Here is a 22,234-nt window from a genome sequence, read left to right on the forward strand (position 1 = left end):
AATACAGCTCAATATACAGAGCTTTCCTACACCAGGAGCCTGAATTTTAAACCAGCCTCACGAATGCATTCTTTACAGCGGTACCTGTTGTATCGAATGATATAACTTGGTGTTACCAGTTTTCAATCCTCAGCCTTATTTTTAAAACGCCGAGTACTCGGGACAGAAGAGCGCATCCTACCTACCAGATCTGGCAGTTGGCTGGTTTCGGCTACAGGAAATACAGCACCTAGTCCTAACGTCGTGGTTTTCATTCAAGAGCTGGCAGGTTTTCATAAATGCAGACGAGTCTCAATATTGATACAAAACCAAACCGAACCAAAACCAACCAGAAAAAAAGAAAAAGAACATTCATTTCACAATAGGAGACACTGACCTTTACATTCAACTTCAAATCTTTACGTAACTTTTTGTCTTTGAGAATGATGGGAAGCCATACAAAGTTCTGGAAGTGCATTTGAAATGTAATCTCTTCCTACCCTTTAAAAAAAACACTCCATACTTTCTAGAAAAAAATACAGTTAACAACATACTTTTTCAGTGTCAGATCACATTGCTGAGAAGAACTGATTTTCTGTCTTCTGTCAGAACTACACATAAAATAAAACCATAGTGTGTAGTTGCTCCAGGACAAAACCAAGCATTTAATTTTATGTATCTCTGGTGATTATTTTTTTTATTAACACATGAAATTATGCAAACATAAATAATAGACATCATGAAGTCACATCAATGAGGGATTCATTCTTAATGTGAATTTTTTGCAACCATGCATGGAGCAGTAAAAAGAGCAACACATTAAAAGACACGAAAGAATAAACACTGACATTTAGTAAACGTGAATTATTCTTTCAACTTATCTCAGTAAAAATCAAATCTTGCCTCTTTTAAGTTGCTTTACATACTTTTCTCAGGACTACAGCATTAATGAAAGCTCTTTCAACATTAAACTGTGAAACTTGCCTACAGTGTATTTACACAATCTATATATAAATGTACCATGCTTTCTCAGGTTTTCTAGTATAATAGAATCAATTGATGCGTATTCAAGCTACTGCAATAAATACTCCTCTGTCTTTTGTCAGACAACGCTATCCAAAGAATTAGGCTAAGTGGGGGAAAACCGATGGGTTGACATTCTAGTCTTATTGGTCCTACTACTTTTTCTCAGGGTGTTACAATTATTTTCAACCCTTTGTGGTTCATGAGTACAGCTTCACAGAAAGGATGAGGAAAATTTGTTTACACAATATTAAATTATTTTTTCTAAAACCTTATGGGGCATAGAGGAGAAATGAAAATATTAACAAAAAGCTGTAAGTCTTTGATTCTTTTCAAATATTGTCTTATAATACCCTAATATTGTACTATAATACCCTAATTTTAGTCGATACTTCCTTTTCCTTGGTTTTCAATAGTCTGCATCTTCTTATTGACACTTTGGGTTTTCTTCTTGCAATCATTCACTGCAAAGCCTCAAGTATTCAGGCCGGAATCTCATCCATCTACTTTAGATACCTCACTGAGATGTTATTACCTCAATGAAATTTTAGGTGTCTTAGCCCTAGAAGGGACAAAAGGAGCCATCTAATTCCTCAGCTTTGCTTATTGGCACAGGACAGAAAGAGAGGCACTTCTGAAGACCTGCAGAAAATTGACAGCTTTCTTGGAGGCACCTAGAGTGCCTCCTCCTTTCCATTAATTGCAAGTGAACTCATAGTGCCAGTGGACAAAGCCAGCCTGCAGCTAGTGCAATGATGTCCTCTTGGAAGCTCATCAGAAACACTCCTAACACTCCATCGATCCAGTCTCTCTGTCCCTCCTGCAGGACTGACATTAATGAGATCACAGTGCTTCCATCCACATTTTGCATAAAGATGCAAAAACCCATAAGAAAGTAAGTGGATGATGTTTCTAGACTGTAATTAAACCCTGAGATCAAACTTCCCAGCAGAATGGCATAATCAACAACTATCGACTAGCATGGAAGGTAGGTGTTGCAGCTGAGGGCCTGTGCAGCCAGGAACACATGAGGCATGGGCCCACACCAGAGAAGACAAAAGCAAACCCAAGGTTATCCTAGCAGTTCAGGCACTCTCTGGCACGGGGTGGAGGGTTATGAGGTTATGCCTTGTTTTTCTTTTTTCCTGTATGACACATCTTTTCCAGGTATGTGAGTTTGCTCCCCTTGGTTTTTCTCCTCTTGAGATGAGAACTGGAGCCCACAACTCCTCGTATCCACCACACAGTGCTTCAAGTTCAGTAGGAGAGGTTGATGCTTTTGCCCAAGCATGGTGTAATAGTTGGGGCAGTCTCATAAGATGTCGATGGTGACACATCAGTCCCTCTCAAATGGTAAAATGTACACTTGCGCTCCTGTGCTTAGCTCAAGACACACTCTCAATATGTATGTCAAAGCTGATGGCCCATGCCGGAAGAAGCCAGACATAATTCTGACTGCTGCTAATTTTTCAGGCTTCTAAAAGGGATTTAAATGCCTGTCTTCCTAAGCTGGATTGTACTGGGACTTGAGGCAAGAGATAAGTACCTATCTTCCCAGAACAGGATCTCCTTAGCATGTGTGGGTGAATATAGTTAAATGCCTGAGGAGCTTTCAGGTTCAGTAGGGAGTTGCTCACAGTAATAGGCAGTGCTGGGAAACAGTCATTTGGGATTCATCTGGAACTCATGTAGGGTTTTGAGCACTTGCAGACAATTTTGACAGACTGCATATGCTTTTTTCCCCCTGCCTTTATGCAAAAGAAGAGTAATTTTAGATACTCTCAAACTAGGCATTGCTTTGCCTAATATTGGGCATTTGAGCATAACAGGACTATATGGAGCAGTAAGATCTTAGGCAGTCTTTGTAGGAGCTTGGGGAGGGTCAGTTACTTGGAAGAGGAAAGAAATTTTGCCAGTGGGAGAGGTGTCTGCGAGCTACGCAGTAGTAAGTCCCAGGGACTGAGAGCAGGGTCCTCTGCTGTGGGCAATCATTTGATGGGACATATTTATTTTTCTTAAGTAACACTGGGGAAGATAGATAGCAGACAGTGTAAGACTGACCTTCTGTGTAACAACTAGTACTGCAGCGTTTGCCTAGGAAGAGGGATGACTTTTGATCCCTCTCAGTCTTTTTCAGATCTCTCACTTTTCAAGAAAGTGGTCTCACTGTGAAAAACTGACCCTTGACGGTGAGGCTGTAGTCATAAGGATATGAAGCCCAGGAACACAGTAAACAAAGAAATCTAAGGGTTTTTAGCCTAGCATTTAAGTTCATAGTAATGAGGCGACACTGTTCCAATCCATATTCCCTGAAGAGCCCATGCTTTTTAGACTAGAGAAGAACAGAATGAAATATGGACTAATAAATGCAAATAGAGTCTGAGAATAGGGTCAACTTCCCCTCTTACACCAAATGCTCAAACCTCTCAGCTATTATGCAAGAAGCATAGTGTGCTTATTACTCCTGCTGAGTTTTATTTAAATCGACCATCTCTGCAGCAACTATTGTATTGGTGCATCTAAGTTTTCAGTGCATGTCACACTTTCAGGATGTATCTGGTCTGGAAAGCCTGGAGAATGAGTAGTTGGGTCTGAATTTGCATTGTCCTCCCCTGATATGCCTTCTCCATATCAGGTAAGTTCTGAGTATCCCCTCTGCAGTTTAGTCAAGACTCAGAGGCCAGAGTCAGAAGAAGGTATGCAGAAAAAAAAGCAATAACAAAAATAAAAATAATTTTTAATAAATCATCAAACACGTTTACACACAAAACTTCTACAGCAACATAAGTATAAAGCAGGTGAGCTGCTAACAAAAATACACAAGTTTTTGTTAAAAACAACTTTTGCCATAAACCACTTAAAAATACCAAATCTACAGGTATTGGCCTTCAAACTGTACTCAGTAACTTAACTTGGCCAAAAGAACAAGTCATATGGAAATTCTAAATATAACTAGCATTTCAGCAGTGGATATTAGTTCTTACATAATTCCTGGATTTATTGGAAAATGTCTGTAAGTAGATAAACTGATTGATTAACATACATGAAGTTTCAAAAGCCCTTTGACAAGATCCTGCACAGAAGTGATGATAAGCACTCAGGAGATAAGAATCAGCATATTGAACAGAAACAAAACCCCACAGTAAAACAGGAGCAAAAACAAAGTGATTGATTTCCATTGAGAAATCAGAGCAAAATAAGAGCAGGGTGTCAAGCTTCCATTCCACATCCAACCCTGGTTAACATATTCCTTAATGTCTCAGATGGGATAAGGGAAAAGCTACTGCACCATAATGGCACTGTGTTATTTCTGTTAGTCAAGGCAGGAGATGAGCAGAGGAATTTCAAACAGATTTAAATAAGCAAGGTGTCCCGGCAATATTCCAACACCAATAAAATAATGCTATTGAAAAAAGATTAATTATGCCCACTATAGAAATGGATTTGTTGACAGTTAGTTCATTTGTGTTAAAACATATCTAGTGTCAATAACTGCTACATGGTTATTGCAGTGTTTGTATAGGGCTGTCTGCAAGTACCTGTGGCACTCCCTGTGTAACACTGCTCTACCTATAGCTAAGACTATTTTGTTAATGTTCAGCAAACAGCCAGGAAGATTATTATGGTCCAAAGCAAGAGTCTTCCATGTCAACCTGGTCCTCCATGCCTTTGATCTCTTCCTTAGATAAACATACCTTTCATCAGAGACATGGTTAACATCATTCTGATATGAAGGAATTAAAAAAGCAGAATTGCCCCTCAAAAACTGGGCATCATGGGTTGATCTGCACCTGTATTTTTGTTGCAGCTGCTTGCAAGAATACTTGAGTACTGCGTACAATAATATTATGCAAGGCAAGGTTTGTGAGGAGAATGGAGCAAACCAGCTTTCAGGTACATGTAATCCTACCCATACGCTTAACCAAGTGGGACTATGACAACACCATTACTATTAGTATTAAAGGTTCAGTAGCAGTGTTCACTGGTCTCATTTGTGCTGTCTGCAGGCACTTCCCTGCAAACTAAACTCACTGCTGGTGCAGCTGGGGAAAGTCAGCTTCAGCAAGCAGTGTGACTGAATCCTGTGAAGACGTGGGAGCCTTGGTTTTGAGCATGTCAGCCATGTTGAGTCCCACTTATTACAGATACACAGGTGACTACACACCATAAGCAGGGTGTTCTCACACTGATGACAGATGGGTGACCAGGTCAGGGAAGCTGGGAGATGGAGTCTGAATGTCAAGATCTTCAGAGTTGGACAGAAATGGCCAAAGTGGCAAGAGCTATGCCTCACAGAAATGCATGTGAGGTTGGGGCTGTGGCTAATGTTTTAGATAGGCAGAGAAGGCACCTGCAGCTGCCTGAAGAGGGCAGTTCTTACCTGTTGTAAGCTTTTCGTACAGCCTAAAGGGACCTGGCTTTGTGCCCCGGTTGTCTGTGTGTGCCTCACACCAGCATGAAGATACTTTTCCTCATATATTCCTGTTTCAACAATTGACTTCTTAGATGGGAGCTAATACATGTTGTCTTTTGCACTTGACTGCATAGATTTCCTGGGTTCCTTGGGGGCAGGTTCTGCCCGTAGCTCTACAACTTCAGCGTTGGAAGAGCATCTCTTATTTTTGTTGTTGTTGTTAAAGACTGGCTGGGGTGTTTCCAGCTGCCTGTCTCTATCTAGACTGTGGCATATGAGAGAGAAAATGCAACGATGGTTTAAGAGATGCACAGAACAAGCTGGAGGGAGGATCAGGCCGAAACATGATGCAAATGTTGAGCAAAGGAAGACATGGCGGTGACACAAGATATGAATTGTGAGAAAGGCTAGAGGTGGATTCACTTTGGTTTAACTTTGCTAAAAAATGGTCCGGCTCACTGCTAACCCAGATGATGTCACACAGTGGGAAGGATGAAGATGGGCAATTTTTTGGTCCGTAGGGTGAGGATGTCTGAAACCAAGTGCAGCTGAAAAGTCTTGTCAGGTGAAACCATCCATCCTGTGACAGGGCTGGGGCCACCCTAACCCCAGGTGGAAGTGTGCTTATGGGGTGTGCAGGGAGGTGGATCACAAACAGGAGGGATGCTACAGTGACCTGAGCTGTGAGGTGTCTGAAGCTTGATGTTATCTTTTTCCCTTCTATATCAAATGTACTGGGGAATTACTGAGAATCAGAAAGGGTCTGGCAGTTCTTTAAGCCCACTCTACACTTTTTATATCCTTCCCTCTGGCACAGATGCTTTGTACTACTCTTTGTCAACAAGTCCTCTTCTCCTTAATCTCCCTAGACACTTATTACTGCTGCAGCTTCTTCTCTAACCCCCTTAGCAGTCTCTGCACTGCTACTTTTTCTTGTCCTGGGACAGCCAACGCTCTCTCCCATTTTTCCCAATTCCATCTCACTTTCTAATCACCCAGACAAACCTGTCTCTCTATCTGCTTGCAATCACTGGATTCCTTCTTCTCTTGATCACACCTGCCTGTCAGTTGTCCAAAAAGATTACGTATGCCTTGAAGTTTCCTCTTACTATAATAAATGAATGATTACAGCATTATATAACTTGTTTATGTTGAGGTTGTGGAGTACTGGTTTGGACTTTGGATATTCTATAGCATTATATTAATTTACTAAGCACAAAGCAACAGTGTAAAAAGCTCACATGGCCAGGAAATTAACAGACTCAACATTTTAAATTTAAAGGGAAAAGTTAAACAAAATAATAAGGAGGTCCTGCTATTCTTCAGGACAAATTCACATATGACATAGATGACGTAAGAGCAGACATCTGCAAAACCTTTCTCATTCTGTGCCCTTGCAGTGATCCAAGTCTCTGTAAACACTGAGCTTTATTTTTCATTCTTCATCTCATTTTTGTCAGTATAAAATCAAATCATAGTGTGATCAGTGCCAAATTGCCTTAAGAACAACTGCAGAGAAGATTCAGCAGGGCTCACACCTTACACTTTCTCCTCTAACACTTGTCTCTGAGGAAGCACAAAATGTTCCATAATTGTAGTTTGATGCCCTAGAATGTATGCCCAAGAAATTATCAGAGAAAATTCATTCTGCTGATAAAAACAATTTAAAGGCTGGAGAAAGCCAAGGGCTCATCCTGGCAGTTGTTAAGAAAACACTATCAGTTTTGTTTGGTCACTGAAACAGGCTCCCCAGGGAAGACACCAAGCCTTCCAGAGTTCAAGCAGTGTCTGGACAATGCTCTTGGTCACGTGGTTTATTTTCAGGCAGTCCTGCAAGGAACAGACAGTTGGACTCGATCCTTTTGGACCCCCTCCAACTTGAAATATTCTATAATTCTATGTCTGATTCCAATTTTACATACGATATTAGTCTTCATATTTTTCAGAGGTCATAAACTATTTTGATGATACATAATCCATTACTTATGATAGTTTAATTTCCAAGTCTATTAAAACAGCAGTTTAATTCAACGTCATCATCACATCCCAATCTGCTGAGACAGTACAGAATGAAACACTGGACATTTTTAAAAGTCTCTCACTAGAGATTCTCAAATATGTAACAAAGTGGATATTTCTCACTCCTCTGGCTGCCCTGAGAGCTGAGATTGCTCAAGCCTGATAGATGAAATTCAGATTCCCATGAGGTGCAGTGGTTAGAAATGGTGCATTTCAGATTCTGGATTAGTCTTGGTTTCATATTGCTTTCTAATCTGCTGCTGCTGTTTCAGTAATATCAGCCATTTGCATTCAGTATTTAATGATGATAAGCCTAACATAAAGGACTCAGCTATCACTGCTTGTATATATGTTAAATTTTTAGGTTCTGGATTTGGTTGGGTGGGGTTTTTTTGTGTATGTATGTAAGAGCATGTGTTTAAGTACCAGCATAACATTATAAAATGACATAGGTATTTCACATGCATAAGAAGCTTTTAAAATGATTTTATAACAAGTATTTTTCATCAAGTAAAAGGCCTTAATCCAAACCAACCAACAATTCAAGTGATGAGTCGCAATCTTTAAAGCTACTTCTTATAGCTAGGCTATTTGTTTTCTAGAAACTTGCAAAAAGACCATCACCCACTCAGACCTGTCATTCTGAGTGTTAATTGATAAGTTTAGGATAAGCTGCTTTAGCATTACAGAACATTTTATTCTATAATCCTGGCTAGAACATGTTTTCCTACCCCCTGACTTCACTTCAAAGCAGATTTATCTAAGGTCTAGATTACCAAAGTGACTTTAGACAACTTTACATAATGAAAAAAAAAAGGATATACGTATGCATTGTAAATGTATATGCACATTTATATGTACAGACAGTAAAATAACATTTTGAAATTTTATTAATCATGTGGAAGAGGAATGGCATTTCCTGAACCCAGGAGTGAATAGGGAACCATTTAAAGGCATTGGTTTACACTGTTACTTCATTCCTCAAAAGAGTGGGGATCTTTTTGTATATAAATCACATTACAGCAACATTACTACTTTGAATAAAAGAGGTATGTTGGATATAACATGCATTTGTTACATAAAAATTTAGAGATGGAGAGCAAATTCTCCTGGTAATCACATGTTCAAGTTGCAAGCCTTAGCAAACAGAATAGGTTTTTATTTATCAGAAGTGTAAATCCAAGAGCCTTTACTACTGCTGCAGATTGAAGAAGAGCAAGCACCCAAACCCATACATTACATACAGGGTGAGTGGTTTTATGCTCACAGTTTCACTGGCTGGGTTTCTTATTGCAAAACAAGGGGGTTTCCGGCAATTTGCATGTTCGGTCTTGCACCCATCTCGCTTCTGGCCAGCTTGCCTTTTATTGGGGTTTTGCTTCTTAATAATGAGACTATCAAGAGACAATTCACTGTGTTTAAGTACTACTTTTTTCAAGGAAAAGTGAAGATAATAACTACATTTTGCATCTGGCTTCCCTTGTCTTTTTGTTTGTCACGATATCAATTATGCCCTGGTTTTACATTGTCTGGCAACCAACTGTTTACAATATATCATTAAAAGCAATCAAGGATCTGATTGTATCACTCTTGCTGTTGTTGATTAAATAGGGAAAGTATGAAGTCAAAGAGTACTTGCCCGCTTCATCACAAAACAGTTTGTTTATAGAAAAGTACACAAATTTGCTTGTATTCAGGCCCAAAGAAATGGCTTTTCTTTTTTTTTTTTTTTTTTACCCTAAGGTTTAATTTTCCCTGTATTTAATTATTAATTTTTCCTGCTGCTAATCAAAAGGTTAGTTTAAATCATTATGTTGTGAAAGAAAATTGTACTCAGCTTCCGGAATGCATATGAATGAATGCATGATCTGTAGTTCAGGGACAGGATCAGGCACTGAACAGCCCCATTGGATGAGACAGAAAATCAGCACAGATTTGTATATATCTGTTACAGAGATCAGGATCAGATATCTCAGAGGGCAGTTTAAAATCTTCTCAGCAGACTGCCTCCTATATGGTAGTTTCTACTTTCCTTCTCATCTTCACCTATTATACTGCTATTTTTAGTAATGGTTGTTATGTTAGAATTCCAAAGATTTTGTTCATTTTTGTCTTGTTGCCATTAATTGTCTCTTTATATATATTTGATATGTAGAGGATACTCCAGATTATTTTTTAATTTTATTGTTTCTTCTATTTGTTCTGCATTTCCTTTATATGATTATATATATTGTGGTAAAAAATATTTTAACATTTTATAATTTACCACCTTCTGATTTCATTGCATTTTATTTCTGTATGAGGCAGGAAAGCAAAATTCCCAGTCTATTTTTAAACCACTTATATTACATACTGCTTTTTTGTCTTACCCTTTTCCTGTTTATTGAAAAAGGTCTTTTAAGTCTCTTCGGAAGGAGTTAACAATACGACACAATCTGTTAACTTTTACAATACGACACAATCTGTTAACTTTTACCTGTTCACAGTGTACTGTGACATGTCTCTTAATGTAACTGAGACTAATACACGGAAAGAGGTGTTGGTATAAGTGTAAACTAAGCAGAGACTAAAGTATGAGTAATAAGTGAACCACCAACAAGGGATGTTCTTGTTAAGGCCTGCCACAGAACTGGCTAGTCATACGATGCAGCTCTCAATCCTGTTTTCAACTGTAAGGTCATATGAAAATACATATGACAACTGCACTAGATATTTTCCAAAAAGTCTGCTCCCAGGCTCTCTTGGCAGCCTCCAGCACTGGTGCAGCTCATTACAACCATCCAGCGCTGACTTACTTTAGAGGGTGAAATCTCTTCACGCGCTGAGAGTAATGAGATCGGTACCACCAATGGAGATGAGCCAGGATCTTAACGAATGCTGCAAAATGTTTTTGACAGCATCTGCCCTCTCATCAGCTCAACAGCTCTCCATCTGTGCCATCATCCAGCCATACTCTGGGACTGCATCACCCCTTCACGAATTACGCCACTATGCTGCTAAGGACAATGTGTAAGTAATACTTTTGCTGTACTTTCTTTTTCCAATTATATTTGTTAGCCACTTGAGACAGGAAGGGAGAGAGGAAGAGAACAAAAAAAATAAAGCTATTTGCAATGACTTCTTGAAACATTTTAAATATAAGGCTTGGTCTCAACTTTTCCTCTTTCATTATCTGCTTCTGCTGCTTGAAATTTTCAGGACTGTTTGAGCCCTGTAATAACTTGTTTGATTTACAGTTATAATGATGTATTCCTGCTGCGGGGGGGGGGGAGGGAGGGAACCATGCTGATTACTTCTCTCTTGTTTTTGCTGTGTCATTCTCTATGCTCATAGTATGTATTGCAATGGGTTTTCTAAAAAGATAAAAAAAATCAATATAATTTTCTAAAAGCAAACACTTGATACACACATTGATACACAAGCTGCCAACTATATTGTATGTGAAAATAAACACACCTGTTGAGTGTACAGATGCTTCAGATTTTTTCACAGAAAAAAAAATTCCAGATACCAAGAATCAGATGTGTTCCCTGTTATTTTCTTGCCTACACAGACCAATCTATTGCAATCTGTTATCTTTGGGGGTTTTTGCTATGCACTAGGCTGACAGTTTCAGTGATTTTCCCTTAATAACTTCAAGCCATTTTTCTAATCATTGCACTGGATGATGGTCCTACTCAGTATATATACTTTGGCTTTGGGTTTTCTTGCTCCCAGACCAACCAGTTTCCATTTATACAAACTACAGTGATTCTAGTAGAAAAGCCAACCAACTGGATATGATTTTATGTGGTTGGTTTGCGTCCTCTGAATTAAATTCATTCACCCTTTTAGAGAGGCACAAGAAGTATATGATTTTGAGTGCTTAGGATGTAATTTTTTGGTGCATTCAGGCCTCTTTCACAAAGGGGAACTTTGCTCTTCTTTCAGTATTAGCACTGTGCCTGCAAATAGAAATCATATTACCTTCAATTATGCTTGCTACACATCAGTGGCACACTACTGACTTCAGATTTATTCCACATTTACAAGAGAGAGGAGAATAGGTTTCACTACTGGAAGATACATTTCTTGATAACTTATAGCCACTAATAAAAAACTAACACAGATTATTAGGGACTAAAACCCACATATATCTGAGATGTGGAGTGATTTAATCCCTGTCCAGCAACTCAGATAGAATCATTAATGATGATAGGAAATACTTGTTTCAGGGTAAAACAAGCAAGCAAGTAGTGATGGTGCACACGGCCTCCTTCCATCAGCTCCACGCTCTGCTGCACATTAACTCATTTTCTTGTCTAGGAATCACTCCACAGATTGACTGGTTTTATTTACCAGCCCTCCTAGGCAGAGTTTGGAAATGAGAAGTGTTACCTTGTCTACCTAGTCATTTATTTATTATATTGTTTTCTTGTTTCAGTCCACTGTCTGCAAAGCTTCTGTTTATCTTTCTTTGTTGCCTTGTACCTGCACTTCAGGCATGAGGCTGCTGCCTCTGATGTCTCTACAGAGTAACCCAAACCCATGCTCCCATGTCTCCATGCCACCACTCTTTTGAGGAGCTGGCTGGGAAGGGAGGAGGGTCACTATCAGAATGCCAAGCACTCCCAATTGCCAGCCAGCTCTAGCAGTCTTGGAAGCAGAAGAAATCCTTTCATAGTAATTTTGTGATACTTAGTGGATTTACAAAATTTTAGGCTTTACCTATATGTCAATGTCCCTTTATTTGCCTATGGAATAAACTAATTGAAAATATTCAAGATAAGAAATAAGACCTAATGTGTATCTAGAAATTAATATATCTGTTAAAATCAGTGACAATTACATGACAAACCCCCTATGGACTAATTAGTAGAGTCAGCACACAAACACTGGTTTCCTAACAGACTTCTTTTTTTTCCTCTGAAAATCTGCCAGTTCCTCAAGCATATTTCTTCACCTTCTAATATTTTGAAAGGCACAGTCACCAACTCCTGCATCTTTAGCACCACCAATTCCAATCAAAATATCAGCAATGAAGATGGATACCCCTGTCAGGCATCTTTTTTTTCTCCTAGCAGAGCAAGGAGGACACAGCCAGTATCATAAATCACTTTCCTTTAAGGGTAAAATCAAGTGACATGAGAAGTTAAAGGTGTAAAATAAAAGTTTCAACTTCAGTTGCCATTTTCTGTGTCACAGAGTAACAGAACCCCAGCGCTGTATACAGTCTGGCTCAAGGAAGGCGAAAGGGGCTGCATGGTCTCATGGTCTATAAAGTGAACTATTTCCATGGAAGTCCTAGTCCTAACCCTGATCCCTGGAAATGTTCAAGCCCAGGCTGGATGGAACTTTGAGAAACCTAGTCTAGTGGAAAGTTCCCTGCTCATGGCAGGGAGGTTGGAAGTAAATAATTTTTTAAATCATTTCCTACCCAAGCCATTCTGTGATTCTATGATTCTATGGCCAGGCTGCAAATCTGTCAAAAACCAATTTGCAGCTGTTAATATCTTTATAAGAATGACATAAATTGCTTAGGCTGCAAATTTTCTCTGGTAAGGCATGAAGGGCAAGAATCAAAGCCCAGCAAGTCCATGGAACACATCTCAATAAGCTTTGATTTTCCTTGGACATGACACCCAACTGCAAAATGAGGGTGCAGAGCTGGGCAGAATATTCAATAATATTGTAGAAGGGAGGCTGGGGAGGGAGTGCTGGCTTACAGAAAACAAAACAGTAGCTGGAATCACCTTTCCACACAAAATGTCTCTCTCTACTGATCCTAACAAAAAGGCCTTGTTTCTCTCGGGCAGTCTCTTTGAGCAAGCTGGGAGACAATCCTTCATCTTCTAAATCATTAGGGGCTTTTTCAGCACTCAGAGTGGCCAGTCTGCTTTTGGGGCAGGTTTCCCAAGAGTGAAAAAAAGCAGCAATAACTGAAATGTAAATGCTGTAGAGGAGCTCTCATCCAAGCTGGCACTATTCTGCTTTATCGCTAGTCTCTGCAACACTGCCTTTCAGTCTCAGAATTGTTTACTGACAACAATGCCCTTGTAATTAAGATGTGATTTTGCTCCAGAAAGCGGCCTTAGGTAAAAAATAAAAAAAAAGGAAATAAAGTCATCACATGATTCCACATAACTGCAAATGATATCTTCAACTACCATCATACAACATCATTAATTGCTGCTGGGGTTGTAGGGGTGTAACTGGAAGGTGGATTTGAGCTGCAGAACCATAAATCCCATGAGACAACAGCTAGGAAAACACCAGTTAAATTGCGCAGCCCCAGCCAAGCTGCGGAGCTGATGGGTAGGGCTAAATCATATTGTAAATGTATAAACTGAAAAAAATGTTCCAGATGGTGTATTCTTCCCCTTGAATCCTCTCAGGTCTCACCTAGAGAATATCTCTAGACATAGTCATAAGAAAAGCGGCAACACTTAAGAAAAGAAGTCTTGTGTACAAAAAAATACTTGAGCTCATATTTGAATGGTTTACTGAAAAAATCTTAAGCTTTCCATACATATTTTTCTTTGGATAAAAACAGTCTATTTTTCTCTAAGCTCATAAACTAACCAAGAAGGGAACAGGTCAAACAAATGTAATATAAAGTCAGAGACATTTTATGCTTTGCTAAGGTCCCAATGCTGAAATGTCTGATGTTAGAAACAATGGAGCAAAAGATCTAAATCACTGAAAGCTATTTTAGAATAAATGTTTCTTGTATAAGTTGCATACACAAAAAGAAAATAAAAATTAAGGAAAATTGCCCAAATGAAAAGCATAAGCTGTGAATTTCAATAGACAGTATTTAGGCTTGCATATTCCAGCTGCCATTGCTCTATTTGGCTTCAGAAACAAAAGTATTTAGGATAATTATAATTACAGCTGGTTAGAATTTCCACGCTTGGGGAAACACCAATATTTCAGCATTTGTTTTCATGCTGAATCAGAATAAAAAGATTCAAATTCCTCTCAGAGAAGAATTATGAAAAATTATAATTCTTAGGTATTTAATATAGATACTGTCAAAACACTGTCCCATATATATCAGTATCTGAAGCATTTAGTAGGAACATATTGTAATATTTAATTCGGTGTTCCAACAGGTATATAAAGTCAATACGAAAGGAATAGGAAAATTAAACACTTTCAATTTACAAACCAGAATATTTTGATGTTGAACAAGGATGTTGCAGAGGAGATTTTAAGCACCGTGGAAATGTTTGCATTTTGAAAAAAAAATTATTTGCTAACCACTGTTGTTTTACTAGCTAAGTTTTGACATCTTCCAGCACTATTTCTCTTTGACAATATCCTGACCAGTCAGTCTGTCTGCTTCTTCCTTCTTTCTTTCCTTTCTTTTTTTCCTTGACATTAGTATGATGACAAAGGAGCTTTATTACTGTATTTGGATTTTTTAATTTTTTTACAATGCCTAGTTATCTAGAAACCTTCACATCTCTGGACTAATGTGCAAAATTGAATCCTCATAAAATCCAAGTGAGGGAAGTTTGTAGATAAAATGATGGACAACGAGAGGTATGCATTTCAGAGGAGAGCTAGGATTGGACGCAGCGTAGCCCTGGATCTTAGACAGCTTCAGACTGTCATGCCTCTTGAAAAATGGCTCAGTGCATCAGCTCACAGAAGAGATCGGCCAGCTAATGTGCTATGCACAAAACCAAATTTTATATCTTTTTCTGACCACACAACTGATGCATGTGGGAGTGCAGGTAGTGGGTGGTGCACCTGCATGAATCAGTTAGTTCAGATCAAGGCATACTCTTCTTGAGGCAGAGCTCCCGCCTGTCCCAGCAGACTGAAAGTATTTGTGAAGCATAATCCTTAAGAAATGTGGTAAAGACATTATGGGAACATACAAGTCTTCTGGCAAAACACAGCACAGGTGCAACTGTGTTCTTTAGCGATAGAGGTAATGCTTACACTGGAAGGCAGACAAGTGCTCCTACACTCCTTGATCTGTATCTGTAGCCCCTTCATCTGCTTCTTCACATCTGGAAACTGGGTGCTCGGGCAGGATGTATTCTGTGACACCCTCACAGTAGATGTGTCACATGCATAAGGAGGTGGCCAGCTCTTCTGAACACACTCACAAATGCCCAGTTCATTGAAAACTCAAGCTGCAGCACAGAATATCCTGCCGTTCTCCTGACAGGGAACTACATCAAAAGCTTTGCTGGAAGTAGGGGAAAATAATGCTTTGTGACAATCTCTCTCCTACCCAACAGTGAGAGCCGTGGTTCCACAGCCCAGTGTTCGTCCTGTCCCTGCCTTGAGCAGGCTGGGTTCCCCAGCCCTGACCTACACAGTCCCTGGAGGGAATATTGCAGTGTCTCCTTGTGCAACTCCTGGGCACCTCTGCCCCTACTTCAAGTGTCCTGCCTGTGTGTTGGTCAAGCAGAGGATTTCAACAGAGCAGCCTCCACATCCAGGCACCTTGGTGCCAAAAGACAGGCACTGCAGGGATTTTGCTCTTCCCTTTTCAATAAACTGTCCCCGATAATTGCCTTGGCTTTAGAGTGGAAGGTCTCTGGGGTAACGAACAACTGTTATTTCTAGTACAATGGGATCACTGCCTATAATGGTACCCCTTAATTGATACTGCAGTGCAAATTATGAAAAGCAAGAATATCCAAATATAGAGACACTTGGCCCTTGTGACAGGAAATTAAGGTCTCTTCTCTAACACCGCTGCATGCCCTGAACTCCCACTTAAGTCAAAATGAATTGCATACATTCAATACTTTGAAAAACAAGCTCTTAACCTTTACAAACAATAGCTTATAGAGCTCACATCATGAATGTTCTGGCTATCCCTATAAATAGCCAATCCTTTTTCAGATTCTACTAATTTCCTTGGCATCCTGGCCCCATCAGAGTTAAGGGCAAAATTTGGCTAAAAATGATAAAGTACATTTTTAAAAATAATTAATAAATCTGTAGGTGCATTATCTTTTGAAGTTTTAGTGGGTTGGATTGCTTAGTTGGTTATTTTTTATGGTAAGAAAAAGCAAGAGAATGTTGCTATATCATCTGCAACACAAAATCTTTCATCTTCCTTCCTGTTTTTCACACTTTGAGAGTCTATCATTTTCAGCCTCTTGGATAAAATCTTTTTCATACCTGTTCATGCCTTGCTTTAGTGTTGTACTCCTTGGAAGCAATAATGACCAGAAAAAACTCAGACTTTTGAGAATAAGTGTGTTATCTCTACAGTGCTATTTTAATATTTCAAGAACTAAGAGTCTAAATATTTAATCTCCACTGTAAAGTGTCTGCAAAGCGTGGTATTGTCAAACAATAGCAGTAAACTGCCGAGGAAATGTTCAATCCTTCTCTTACTGATGTCAGTAGAAATTTTGCCAGGAAGCTCAGCATGATCAGGGTATAGCCCAAAGTAATCAGTTCTACAGCTGATTACATGAAAAGCCCTTCATTATAGCATGACGACTGAGTATTATTACAGTCATGAGACAGAGACACCTTCTGGAACCACAACCAAGAAAAAGAATGTATTAAGGCTATGCCTCCTCCGAGTTGTGCCTCTTTGGCAGCACCCCTTCATCAGATGACTTTTCACATGTTAGCACAGCTACTCTGGTTTTGGCCGCAGCCCGACATGCACAGTGAAATGAGCCTAAATTTCCTGTTCCACAGTTCCTCTCTGCAAAAGGTCTTTTAGCCCACAAAGGCTGTGCTGTTTGGTAAGTAAAATGTTTCTGGCAAACTCAGGAACATTGCACTTTGTTGTCCATCTTCTCACTTCAGTTCAAGGGCATGTCTTGCTCTGTCGGAGCCTTTCCCAGGCTGAAGAAAGACAAGTAGCTAACGATCGATCGTGCGTGATGGCTGATGTCTTCACAAAGGGACACTGTGGTGCAGACCCCCAGAGCCAGATGCCTCCTTCTGCAGCCTCAACAAGCCTGGCCAAACTTCAAGCTGAGAGCAGAAGGAAGCAGGTTTTGGCCATGAATCGGGCACTGAGGGCACGGATGATGTGTGCAAGCTAATGGTTGTCCTTGCAAATACAGTCAGATTCTTCATGGTTCTTCAGGGAGCATTTTTTAGGTAGACACACTGATGCAGATTTGCACAGTTCATCCGAAAAAGTGAGGCTTGCACAGTACCCTGCAAAAGCAAAGTCTGTATGAAGATGGGAATATGATTAGATTTTATAAGAACTTTGGATTAAAATGTTTTATTATTACTTATAAATAAAGTTTTTACTTATCTATAAAGCATTTTCTGTTACTTGGGGGTCAAACAGAAGCCTGCGCTCCCTACTGAAATCAGTAATTTGGCAGCTTAGCAAAATCTGTATTAATAAAGAGAAAAGGAAAATATTTATAAAACATGCATAGTTCACTCAAGTGTTACTAAATCATTAATGGTGTCTGGTTCTGGTTTGTATTGTCATAGCCACAGGAAACTGCAGTGATGACAGTGGGAAAACACACATGCACAGCAAGTTTTAGGTACATTTTGGGGGGGATTTTCTTCACTACTTCACTTAGGAAAGAAGTTTTAATGGTGCATTTTAATTTATTTTCCACATCTCTGTGTTGCTTATGCTTCTTATCTGAAAGAAACTGTGAAACTCTCCTACTGCTTCCTGCCTGAAATTGTTCTCTCTGGATTGCAGTTCTGATTTCCTTGTGAAGATACATGTTGTCAGGCTTTGTCTCCTCTTGAAATTATCATTAAAGTGGTACACTGGCAAGCAGCCCCATTTGTAATGGTGGGGGATTCTGAAATATTTTCTGTTATTTTCATAATAGCAGTTGGTAATTCCCTGAAGCTATGCATTTGATTAAATATATTTTCTTTCTGCAGTCCTCTGAAGCAGTGGTAAAAAAATCACTGCTATTTCATTTTAACCTCTCAAGAGATGAGCAAAAATGACTTGCCTAGCAAGCAGAAGTACTATTGCCCATGTTAAAAGGTCAAGACAAAAATGTGCTGAAAACTTTCTGGATACTTATATAAAGAGACGATTTATGACTTGGGAGTTAGTTATTGCACAAAGGGGTCTGTATTTGACCCTCTGCATCCTGCTCTCATGTACTTAATGTCATTTAAAGGAGAGGAGTAACTGTTTCGTGAAAAAGCATTCTGATATTACAGAAAGATAACAGCTACCTCTCAGTTTAAATAAACTCAGAAATGTGCCTAGAAAATCATTTGTTATCTGCTATAGAAATGGCAGAGTTCCAGTTTAAGCAATAGTAGTATGAAATACTTTTCACTCTTTGACCATGTACTAAAATATCCAGCCTTTGTGTTTATTTTCTATGGGCAGCTACTACATGTGGTAATACTTTTCATGGAAATCCATCAGAAAATATACATATTACGGTTCTGAATGCACGACCAACTCTAACCTATATGATGCTTCAGTTCTAAAGGTCTTTGTATCGAGCAGCTCATGTGTCAGATGGAGCAAACATGCTGCACCTCTCGGGTGAATGTATTTCTGGAGTGCTACAAACTCAATTAGAGTGCAACATTAATCCCATACAGAATTAATATGACAAATTAATAGGAAGTGAGAGCTTGGTCTCTGTTTAGGCTTTGTGCAGATCTTGGTGGGAGGGTGTACAGGGAAACTCTGTGTTTTACACAAAGAGGCTTCACACACCTATAGCTCCTACACTCTCAAAGTGCAATTTATTGCCTGTCTACCAGTGTTTTAAGGGAAGAGGAGGAGATGAAACCACAGCTACCTTTCTTGTGATTTGTAAGACACAGGAAAAATTTATAGTAAAACAAGAGGGAGAACAGCACCTCTATCACATAGGGCGCAAAGATGTCCTGTCAGCCATACAGTACACTAGAAGGCATCATTGCATCCTGTGTCTCCAACAATATAATCAGAAAGTCTGACAGACAAAGCTTTCACTTTACTCCTCACACAAAGTAAGAGATCTGTCTGAAATAGGCAACCGGGGAAAGCAAAATGCTTTCCCCTTCCTTATCTGCTGCTCTGAAAGCATGAAAAATGGACTGTACATCATAACATGTCAAGGGAAAAGTAAACTTATCTTTATCAAACTCTCCACCTTTGCCACCAACTTTTATAATTCAAAATGTTTTGTTTCTTTTCTTTCTTTTCTTTTTGTGCCTCACCTGTCTCGACCCACACTGCTAGTTAATTCAAGTCTGGGTCCTGCAGTGAGCTCAGCTGGGCTGGCAGAGCCTCTGGCCACAACTGGACTCCAAGCAGGTCCAGCATCCCACCTGCAGGGACTCTGCAGCAGGATTCTGGCAACTGATACAGAAATCTAAGTGGCTATGAAAATGATCACAGAAGCATTAAAATAACATTCCTTTTGCGTTATTTGTTATTTTTTCCCTCCAACTGTATTGGTTTTATCAACTATTTGTGAAATTACTGTTCTAGAAGCAAATGCACTTGCATTCTCACAGACTTTTTTTTTGAACTGATGACCTCTTCCGAAATCATAGAATCACACAATCTTAGAACAGTTTGGGCTGGACAAGTCTTAAAGACAGTCTGGTTCCAATCCCCCTGCCATGGGCAGGGATACCTTCCACTAGATCAGGTTGCTCAGGGCTCCATCCAGTCTGGCCTTGGACACTTTCAGGGATGGGGCACTCACAACTTCTCTGGACAACCTGTTCCAGTGCCTCACTACCCTTATAGGGAAGAATTTCTTCCTAATATGTAATCTAAACCTACCCTCTTGCCATTTAAAACCATTTCTCCTTGTATTATCACTACATGCCCTTGTAGAAAGTACCTCCCCACCCCTCTTGTAGCCTTTAGGTATTGGAAGGTGCTACAAGGTCTCCCCAGAGTCTTCTCCAGGCTGAATAACCTCAACACTCTCAGCCCAGCTTCATAAGAGAGGTGCTTTTCACTTGTTAAAAAAATTGAAGAAGTGGTGGGGAGGTGGTTATTCTTCCTAATAACCACAGAAACCTGAATCTTCTGAAGAAAATTAGCATTTATCTTTTCCCCGGTGTAAATCATTCTAGCCCACTTTCCCAATTTTCCTGATGGTTAAGTATTGCTAGGCAACAACATACTTGCAGGTCAGCTGCCACTTCATGACTATGCTGATGTCGATTTTTTTGAGGCCCATACTGAATTTTTTTTAAAGATTATGTTGCCATTTAAGAGCATTTAAAACTACTTAGTTAATCTTCCTACTGCAATACTAGCTCTTGCTTAGTCTTAAGCTGCGTTGCTATGGCTGAATATTGCTTAGAGTGTCTAAATATTTGGAAGTAAAACCAGCCATTTTCTTCAGTTGTATAATGAAGTATGGTATGAGATCAAGCCTGATTTTAATTATAAGGTGTCCTTTCTCTTACTCTGCCTGCCTTCCCTGTTTTTTATGCCAACAGCAACTGTTTAATTTGACTTGAAGGAAAGCTGCACAGCTAGACTGAAGTAGCAGATGAATCATTCTAATATCTGATAACTTTCCCAAATAAAGGCCACTCTCTTCAGGAGCAAATGTCAGTTTCTATCACATAATGAGCTTATCTGAGCCCATGTAGGGAGTGGGGACATGCCCAGACTGAAAAGCTGATCACGAATGGTCAGATTTTCAGTGCGTTGCCAAACTGCTGAGTAGTACAGCGATATTCCTGATTTCAAGACAAACTGTGCACATAGCCTGTGCCTGAGCAAGTGCTGAAGAGTAACATATACATGACTTATTTCAAAAGTTCCAAACCACGCAATCCCCAAAAGTATAAGGTGCTCCTCAGTGGGCCACCACCAGTGCTGGGGCATCTCCTGCTCTTGTTCTGCTCAGGTGCTGCAGGGGAGCCCTTCCTGTAGGAAGCCCTGGCATTGCCCTTACATCCAGACACTCAGCTACTTCAAAGAAGTGCCAACTAAATATGGGTTTTCATAAACATAAGCACTTGGATACAGCACAGACATCTTTTTAATGCCGAGTACCTCATTAAATTGTCAACTTCCTTGCAAACAGCACTCGCAGTAGCGACAGCACTAGCATGGGGATAAAATTCTCCAAAGACCTACACTGGTAAACCAGGCTTGCCAGAGCCAAGCACTCAGGGATGTGAGTTAAAGCAGCTCCTGGCTTGCACCCAAGCCCTGGAGCCTGGTGAAGCCCAGGGCTGAGCGAGCCATCGAGTGTGGGCACCTTCCTACACCCAGGCGGCGAGTTCGCTGAGCAGCATCTCCCTCTGGAGGCTCTCCCCAGCTCCTGCTTCCCCACATCAGCCCCGGCTAGGTAGGAGAGTCCATCCCAAACCATCATCTGAATGTCAAGCTTGGGCAAAACAAACTTCTTCTGGTGCATTTTAGCAGATCTATGGTTCAAAATAGTATGTTTAGACTTAAAAAAGGAAAAAAAAAAAAGAAAGGAAAAAACCATCCTGTAAAATGATCATTTTAGGAATTTGTTTTTAAGTATGTTACCTAGTCTGTGAACCTTTCAGGATGGTAAAATGCTACTTTTTTCTACAATCCTGATCATTAGATACACACTTTTCCTAAAAGTATGGGGAGGCTAGTGGAATCAGATGTAATTAGAAAGTCAACGTTGAGGATTTTAAGAACGAATCTAATAAAAAACAAGCATGACAGTTGTCATCACTATCATAGTACTTACAGCAATTTTGCTTTTATATTATCCCTGTGTTTTCACCAGCACAGAGGGGTCATTCAAGCCATTTTAATTATATTTTTATATTGCTATCTCATTTTTGTTTGTGTTTCTTTCTTTTACTAGATCTTCGATGGTATCCATACACACTGAGATTTCTCACACTGCTCTAAAGCTACAT

The 22,234-nt window shown here is 39.7% G+C and overlaps 2 protein-coding genes across 2 annotated transcripts in view; both read right to left on the reverse strand.

Moving 5' to 3' along the window:
• Positions 1-22,234, reverse strand: part of DHRSX (dehydrogenase/reductase X-linked) — a 210,295-nt gene that overhangs the window by 168,761 nt on the left and 19,300 nt on the right. The window lies entirely within an intron of this gene.
• The window catches only part of ZBED1 (zinc finger BED-type containing 1), a 51,041-nt gene that overhangs the window by 13,428 nt on the left and 15,379 nt on the right, over positions 1-22,234 (reverse strand). The window lies entirely within an intron of this gene.

Source organism: Chiroxiphia lanceolata, chromosome 2, assembly GCF_009829145.1.
Source record: "Chiroxiphia lanceolata isolate bChiLan1 chromosome 2, bChiLan1.pri, whole genome shotgun sequence".
In the NCBI taxonomy this organism is placed as follows: Eukaryota; Metazoa; Chordata; class Aves; order Passeriformes; family Pipridae; genus Chiroxiphia; species Chiroxiphia lanceolata.